This window comes from Malus sylvestris, chromosome 3 (genome assembly GCF_916048215.2).
Source record: "Malus sylvestris chromosome 3, drMalSylv7.2, whole genome shotgun sequence".
NCBI classification, from domain to species: Eukaryota; Viridiplantae; Streptophyta; class Magnoliopsida; order Rosales; family Rosaceae; genus Malus; species Malus sylvestris.
Window position 1 is genome coordinate 17,749,251 of NC_062262.1, and position 8,820 is coordinate 17,758,070.

At 35.2% G+C, this 8,820-nt stretch overlaps 1 long non-coding RNA gene across 2 annotated transcripts; it reads left to right on the forward strand.

Annotated features, from left to right (window-relative positions):
- Positions 1-263: 263 nt before the first annotated feature.
- LOC126614222 (uncharacterized) lies at positions 264-1,941 on the forward strand. 2 transcript variants are annotated; one of them, XR_007620312.1, is made up of 3 exons: positions 264-483; positions 1,146-1,374; positions 1,566-1,941. It is a non-coding gene; the product is annotated as an uncharacterized LOC126614222 (long non-coding RNA). The 2 variants fall into 2 exon arrangements; XR_007620311.1 differs by lacking the exon at positions 1,566-1,941 and having other exon boundaries at positions 1,146-1,518.
- Positions 1,942-8,820: the final 6,879 nt, after the last annotated feature.

The following is an 8,820-nucleotide window of genomic DNA, read 5'->3' on the forward strand; positions in this document are numbered from 1 at the left end:
TGGCAAAACTGAGGCGGTAAAGTGTAATTTACCTTTATAACTAAAAGCATAAAACTACTAATTTCAACTAAAAATATTGTTTCAACTATAAATTCAATATATACTAAAACTGAAAATCAACTGAAACACTGTTCATAAGCATAGTGTCGTTCCGATTTTACCCTTGCTTAGTTTGTGTTATTACAAGGTTGCCATTCTTTTTATTGAGTTCTTAGGTGTCGTTCTTTCTCTTCGACAACACAGTGATAAAACACTCTAGCAAGTCCAACTAGCTGCAGACTCCATCAAACCCTTGAAATCGTTTTACTTTTTTGTGCATCCTCCTTTTTTTCCCTGCTCCTTGTTTTCCCCAACCTAGAATCCTCATCCTTTCCTCGAATGAGAAATTTGAAATCCACAACCCAAAACTCACTCATAGTAGCCCCTGCCTTGACTCATTCCTCATATCCTGATGGTTCATTCTCTCCATTTGATTCCATTTCGGTGAGTTCTTTGTGTTATAAATTCTTATATTTTGCGTATAATTTTGGTTTTTGGAATTTCGAATTTGTACCGACTTTGCTCTAATTAATTTTAATTTCGTCTGTTATTGTTGGGTTTGAGTAAATTTTGAACCTTTTGTTTTCGTTCTTAAAATTTTTGAGTTCTATCTGTTAAATATTTGTTAAAAGACCCGAATTATCTGTTCGTACAATTTGTATAGTCTATGAAAATTGAACAAAAAGTCATATGATCCGTGATTTCTTCCTTCCTGGTCGACTAGAAAACCTTCTGGAGCTTCATGGTGGTTGCATATCTCCTCCTCTCTGCTCCTCCTTCAAAACTGTGAAGATTTATTTACAATTATGTATTTATGTTTCGATAATTGCATGTTAAAATAATGTTTTCAATTTGTGATTTAATGTAATTGGGCTTTAGAAATTTTTTCTTGATATGTCGAAGGTTTCATAATCGTGATGTTGAGAGAAAGAGAGCAAGAACCACGTTCACATAATATATTCACTATAGGTGTAGAAGCTCAGTTCTCCCGTTTTTTGGCCAATTTCAAAGGCTCTGAATTGCTTAATTTTCTTTAAAAAAAAAATTTCAACTTCAGATATATATATATTTTTTTTTCAGTTTTCTGATTTTTGGTTGTGTTTCAGGGCATAATAATGGGAGTTGAGTAATGGAGTTGCTGCCATGCAATGGAGTATAGCAAGAGGCAAATGACCTTTCACTCCATCTCAATGGATGGAGCTAGAACACCAGGTCTTGATCTACAAATACATCCCAATGTGCCTATCTTTTCCACTCTGCTCATCCCAATCAAGAAGGCCCTTAATTCTACATGATTTTTGACATTTTCGAAAGGAATTCCCAAGCCCAATTCATGTAATTTCTTCATTTTACTCAAAGGAAAATGATTTCCACACACTTTTTTTTTTTACTTATGCACGTTTTTTCTTATTTTGTTGCTTGATTTTTGCTTGATTTTATTTAATTCAAAAGCTAGAAATAAATCTAAAATTTTCATGCCTTCATTCTAAGTATTTTTCAATTTTCGTGGGGTTGTGTATGTGCAGTGGGATGATTCTCCAACACCATTGATCCTGAGCAGAACATGTTCACTGTGAATTACAAGGATTTCATAAGTAATGTATAGATCAGGGATACACTTGAACCTAGATAAGCATGAAAAGCATATGGTTTTGCTTGACCCATCTAATCACATAATTGTGTACCATCAATTCAAACATTGTAGAACCAGTTTAATGAAGTTGTAGTTGGCTGTGTGCGTTTGTGTTCAGTGGGAGAGATTTGTTATTGAGAGGGTAAGCAGGCAAAAACAGATTGATAGTGTTGAAGAATGGGGTAACAGTTTAATTATGTGTACAATGAAGAATCACATATATGTTATTCTTAAAATGGGTCTGCGAATCACATATATGTTATTCTTAAAATGGGTCTGCACAAATTTTGCATAATATGAAGTCACCGTATATAAATGGTATTGCCAAAATTATTTCTTATTTTGTTCCTTTTTGTAAATAGGGTTGTAATATTTTCAAATGTATGTAAATAGTATTGCCTAAAACTAATGAAAACTAATGAAAAGGGCTTGAAAACTTTGAGTTTTAATGATAAGGACAAAATAAAGGGTAAAGTGAATAGTACCATGATTGACTTTTTAGTGTAAAAATGTGGTTTTTCGTTAAAGTGAACAGTACCGGGTGCTTTTCGTTAAAGTTCCCATTGTATATACATCTATAACTTTCTATATGTTTTATATGGTTTTAAAACCCGCAGCATCGCGCGGGGACACTTTCGCTAGTTATAACTAAATCATAAAATTAATAACTTCAACAACAATTATAATTAGAACTAAAATCCTAAAATTACTAATTTCAACTCAAATAATAATTTGAACTAAAATTAACAAACGTTTCCTAAACTTACTAATTTCAAACTTGAACTAAATCCTAAAATTACTAATACACAAATTAATAATTAAAACTAAAGTTATTAATTTACAACTAAAAAAGATATAACTTAACAAATTTAATACAAATAATTTAAAACATAAAAATGGTATAACTTAAATAATTTAAATTATGTAATTTAAAACTTGAAAAATCTGGAAAAATTAAAATTGAATCCTAAAACCCCCACCATGCCACTCCCACTCCCACCATGCCACTGCAGCCACCACTTCCACCCCACCACACCACTGCTGCCACCCTTTTACCCTCGACTCATTACATACATGCATTTATCCAACGCTTTATTCTCCTTATAAAACAATATACAATTAATTTTGCAAGCGTGAATTTTTTCATAACCCAATCCGAGACTATTAAACAACTTCTGCGCACTTTTATGATCTTTTGGCAAACGATTGTCCTTTGGAAGCATTCTCTTGAAAACCGCCAAAAAGTAATTAAAACATTGGTTCTAACTATATGATATTTTGTTTTGCCATGCATCAACTCCACAATGGTCGTGAGCACCGAAAAGTCTTCGCACCCCAGGTATAATTCTTGGTTGGCACTTTTTACTAGTTGTTCATATTGTTCGAAAGCTTCACTATCCATGTGTGGAGTCATGTCATCTTCCCCTGCTTAATTAGTGTTCGTCGAGGCAAATAGAAAACCATCATTTACAATACTCATAACTTGTTCATTATGATCACATTAGGTTCAACATTGTACACTCTTGTCATGTTTGAAAACGAAACATGACACACCCAGACCCGGAATGTCCACCTGGACACCGAATCGAGATGTGCTGGCTGACATAAGAAAGGTGATGAAGCTATAAAGTGTAGTGATGTGAAAAATGTGAATAAATTTAAGCCTAAAAGTGCCTAAATGTAAGAGTGCACATGTAAGCGGGATTGAACCCAATTCACACATGATGTCAGAGCATAAGTAAAGTACATTAAAAGTAGGATAAGAATTATATCATGAAAGGTACTCTCTTACACCAAAATTTGCCAAGAATCCTTGTTGACACGAAAGCTCTGCAACTTAGACATGGAGGGGCGAAAAACAAGGGCGAGTGGGCCTAAAAATAAAGCTTTGTAAAACCTTTTTTGAAAATGTAATAACACCTCGCCGTAAAACAAGTACCGTTTCCAAACATAGCATACTACGTATAGTATGAAAACACTTACCATAATCATTAATATTTCAAAAATATGGTAAATCACAATATTTCACATATAAAACGTATAACATCGGATGATCGTAATATCTCGCATAACAAACACATAATATCAGGTGATCATCGACATATGCTGACACCCGAGCTCATGCAGAGATATTCTGACATGAACAGGACTGGTATAATCATGATTTACGCTCTAGAACTAAAATCAAGTGAAGACTAGCACTATGCGCGTCACATACGAGTCATAATTGCCTATAGCAATCTAGGATAGGAACATGTATTATTAATATATGTATGAAAACTCAAATAATATATGTATTATATAAAATAAAAGACCCACTCACAGATACTTGCGAGATCACATCTGTTTGAGCTAGGAAAGCCAAAGTCTCCGATAGTAATTGCACCAAAGCATAATATTGTCCCAGGCAATTTTCGTAAAAAGTCAATGGTCAACCAAAACGTCAACCAAACCGCATCGACGGTTAACTACGTTAAAACTTTGGAAATTCATTAAATGGATGTCAAAAACATACTTAGGCCATCGAAATTAGCCTAGAAAGGTTTCCGAGAAAGTTTCGTAAAAGTCAACACAAGGAATATTCCAGAGAATATTCTAAGGAATATTCCAAGAATATTCTATATCCATTTTGGAAATGGGCCAGGCTGGATCCCAGGTTTGGATCCGGGTTTTAGATGTTTTTTTTTGTTGCAGTTTGGGCTCGCATGTTGCACCTATCGGACCCAATGAAGGAGAAAGCCGAGACGGTGCTTTTTCGCCGGAATATTTTCTAGGCTTTATTTAGCTTCGAATCTCAACTAAAATTAGCCTATAAATAGTCAAATTGAAGATAGGGAGATAAGGAATGAGATTATACTGTCGTGGACGGAGCTAACCTAGAAAATGGTCTGAAACCTACGGTTCTCAAAGGAAAAACTGGGAAATGAAAGGTAGGGTTAAATCTGTCGATTTTTAGTTCAACAACAAACCAGATAGTTAGCAAAACTCAGTGAAGACTAGAACAAGTTTGATTCAAAGCCAAACCTAAGAAATGAAAGGTAAGGTTGAATCCTTCGATTTTTAGTTCGAAAACAACCCATATAGTTAGCAAAAGTCACTGGAGTCTGGAATAAGATTTATATTGAAGTTTACCTCGATTTTGTCGATTTCAAAGCCAAAATTGCTGGAGCGAATTGTTGGGTAGTCTCGGTTTTTCCCGTTTCTAGGTTTTGTAGAACTCATAAAGATGTTGAGGTTGTGATATGGTGGTGGTGGAGCTCGCCAGAGCGGCGAGTGGTGATCGTCGGCTTTTCTGCGTTTGCAGAGAGAGAAAAAAAATGGATAAGAGCTGAAGTAGGAGAGTTCTGGAGAGTCCCGAGAGTTTGGAAAGAAAAAGACACGTGGCAGAGATGGAGAGGAGAGCTTAGGTGAGGAGTGGGCTCCATGGGCCTAGAAAATTATTAAATAATAAAATATCCTACCATAATTTATTAAAGTAGCTTCACGTTCGTAGTTCCATAAAATCTCCATTGTAGTTCAGAATTCGATTATGCTTGTGCCCACGCGTTCATAATGTCGAGTACTATACAAATACGCTAAAATAGTAGTTCACACACATCACGAATTGATGGTCAACGAAAGTCAACAACTCGCCTCTAGGGGTTGTTACAAAGCATGGTCTAATTGTTCCCCATAATGATTCCAAGTAGTATAGGTCTCTATCATCCCATTTCTTACAAAATGAAACCGAACATTTTCAAATGTCTCCTTAAAATGTTGTTACACCTCCTACACGGACACTAGATTCTAGTTGCACCTTGGTTGTGTGTAATTGCAAACTCAATAAAATCATTTTATCTCATCCAAATATTCATCTACACATCTATTTGGATTCTGTATCCATTGTCTATCCATATTGTCTACAAGCACAATAAAACGTTCAATGATTACAACAAATTCAACAAGGTATTGTCACCTTATGCCTCCAGGAAGAGCCCTATCCTATTTGAGAATGTAAAATTATGTCATGTGATTACGGCTACATCATATTAGATTTCGACGTGGGAATATTTCGACAGCATCTCTCTATAGATCTTTGAGTGCGCGACATAGATATAATATACCTATTTGGCACCCAAAGAACAAAAAGAGATGACACCTAAATTTCCACGTTCGAAACCTAATTCGTGAACCGTAAACTACGCCCCATAATTATTGTGCATTCCCAAACTATCCAAATAATGGGGCAATTTAAGAATCAATTGGACCGCAGTCATGCTTTCGCATTCATGCGTGAAATCCAACTGATCCTCGAACGGAAAACTAAGTTTTTATTAAAAAGCACGTACGAAGTTAATTATTATTAACTATGTACATGACAAAACTTTTTTATCTGTGACGCACAAATTTGTTTACATACAAATAAATTAAATGACAACATAATATAAATATAATTTTTTATTTATATAATTAAAAAAACAGAAGAAAAAAAACAAAGAAAATAGCTCCAAAGTCATTCTCCACTGATCGCTACTCGTATACAATAGCCATATATACAACAAATTTAATGGCATTAGTATGAATTCACAGTAATACTTTCAAATACAAAATGAAATCGCCTACCAAATACACCGAGATAGATCGATTCACGAAGAGAAGATGGAGATTGAGATGGAGGGATGATTAGAGGAAGAAATTGAGAGAAAATGAGAGAGGGCCGCCAGATTGGACGAAGTCGATGAGCAAGGGGTACAGAGGCAGTTACTGCAAATTTATGTAGTTTATGCCTTTTTTTTCCCTTCAAAATCTTGTGCAACGATTACCACATTCATCGTACAAATTTGGTCCCTATATATTTTTGCAACAACAATTCGTCGTGCAAGTTTTTATTAATTTTTTAATTCAATTTGTATTCCTTTAATTTATCCAAATAAAAACTCAAACCATATTATATTAACCAAATAATAATTAAACTCAAAATTAAATCCAAATACAAATTAAACAAATATTTAAAAATATCGTCCACAATACATGTACTGATGTGAAAAATAAGTTAACACACAAAATTAAACCCTCTTTTTATCAAATGTAGTAAAGTATGTAAGTAGGGATCGTTCTAGGCCGGGGATTAGGAGGGATTGCTAAACACTTGAAAACTGACTTTAAAACATAAAAACAAAATTTAAAACACTAAACTAGACTCAAAGAATGCAAAACTATACTTTAAAATACTTAAACAAACATAAAACTCAAAACAGCAACCTAATGACTCAAAACTGCCTAAAAACCACTTTCTGGGCAGTTTTGAGAACCTAACAAGAACTTGGACGAAGTTGGATGAAAACTTGAATCAAAACACTTAGAAACACAAATCAAAACACTTTCTAACTAATCTAAGACTTCAAAATAAAGGGGGATTTGTTTTGGACGAAAATTGAAAACAAAACAAAAACTTTAAAACAAAACAGATTGTAAAACGTTTTTGGATGAAAAGGATGGATAAAAGGCTAGTTAGGGGGTTCTTCTCCACACATGACACACTTGCAAACAAAATGATTTTCAGTTGTTCTTTCAATAAATTATGAAACTCAACACCCCAAGTTAATTAGATACGCTTAAATTAACCTTCAAGTTCTCCTTAAGTTAATGAATTGGATGGAAAAGCGCATACAACAATTCAAAGCATTCCTCAAAGGTTCCTTACGTGATGAGCACAATAAAGATACAATCAAGAATCATGAAGCACAATGAGAACTATAAGTGTTGACGAGGCATTCGTTACTATGATGAGCATGAAACTAGTGCCAAGAATTCATTCAACGCGATCGTTTTCAAGCGACCTTCACTACTTGTGATTATAAGATTGTAACTATTAGGTGAAACTCCCTCATAATCTAGCATCATATTCATGCATGAAAACTAAGCATGCACTCTCAATCAACATACACAAATAAGTTATCAATCAAGTAGATGAACGAATTGAATCCGCAACTTATGAAATAACAACTGAATGTAATCAAATCATATTGCAAGCATGTACATGGTTTCGAATCACCCCCCAACTAAGGGGGTTTAGTTCCCCATTCTTGCAATACAAAGATACATAAAATTAGACATTAAAATCAAAGGAAAGAAAACACCTAAAATGCTCCAACTTGGAAAGCAAGTGCATCAATGGATCTCCCTTCCTCCTTGTTGCGGCATGAAGCTTGTAGACAGATGTTTGGGTGGATTTATGGTGTAGAATGGATGGGGAATGATATGGAGGGGTTTAGGGTGAGTGTGGAAGAGTGTTTGATGGTTGGAAGGTGGTGGAGAACTAGGCAAAGAGGGTGGAAGAAGGTGGAGTGGCCGTTATGTTTTCTAGGCACTAGAATGGTGTTTTTGGGGTGTTTTGCTTCCTAGGGTGTGTATGGACGAATTTCTGTGATAAAATGATGAATATGGGGGATTGTTCTTTGGCCAAGGGGTGTAAACATGTATTTATAGGCCCCAAAAACCTTAGAAAATCAGGTTAGGCTAGGGATGAAATGCATGGCAAGTTGGTGTGTGTGGTGTGCAATGGTCCAAGGGTGAAAATGAAGTGATGATGCAAAGTGTGAAGGGTAAAATGGAGTGGTGTTGCAGCTAGGGAGCATGAATGATTGTGTACATTGCATAGAGATGGAAAGGGAGGTGAAATGTGTCAACAAATGGGTCAAAGGTGCAACAACATGTGTGACACATGCCATTGGATTCCAAATGTGAATGATAGAGCATCAATTGGTGCATGTAATGGATGTAAAGATTGTCTAAAATCTAATGGGTGAAGGGAACAAGAGGTATCAAGCAATTGAGTGAAATAATTAAATGAATTAAAGCATGAAATCAGAAATTATGTAGGGGACAAGAGTGATCAAGCATGGCATGGGAATCCAAAGGGAATTCTATGTGTTTTGCATGGCAAGGAGTGTGCAACTTGGAGTGACATTTTTGGGCTGAATTCTTTATCTTTTGGACACTAATTCTTCACATTCTTGGCCTCTTTAGTTCTCAAATTCGTCCATCCACTTTGGCCCATGCATTTGCTATCCATTCCAAGCCCGAAACATGCTCCAAAGGCCTCCAAAATGCATCTTCTTGCATACTTTGTACTTAGAGTCTTTCACTTTGCATGTGGGCTTCTTTGC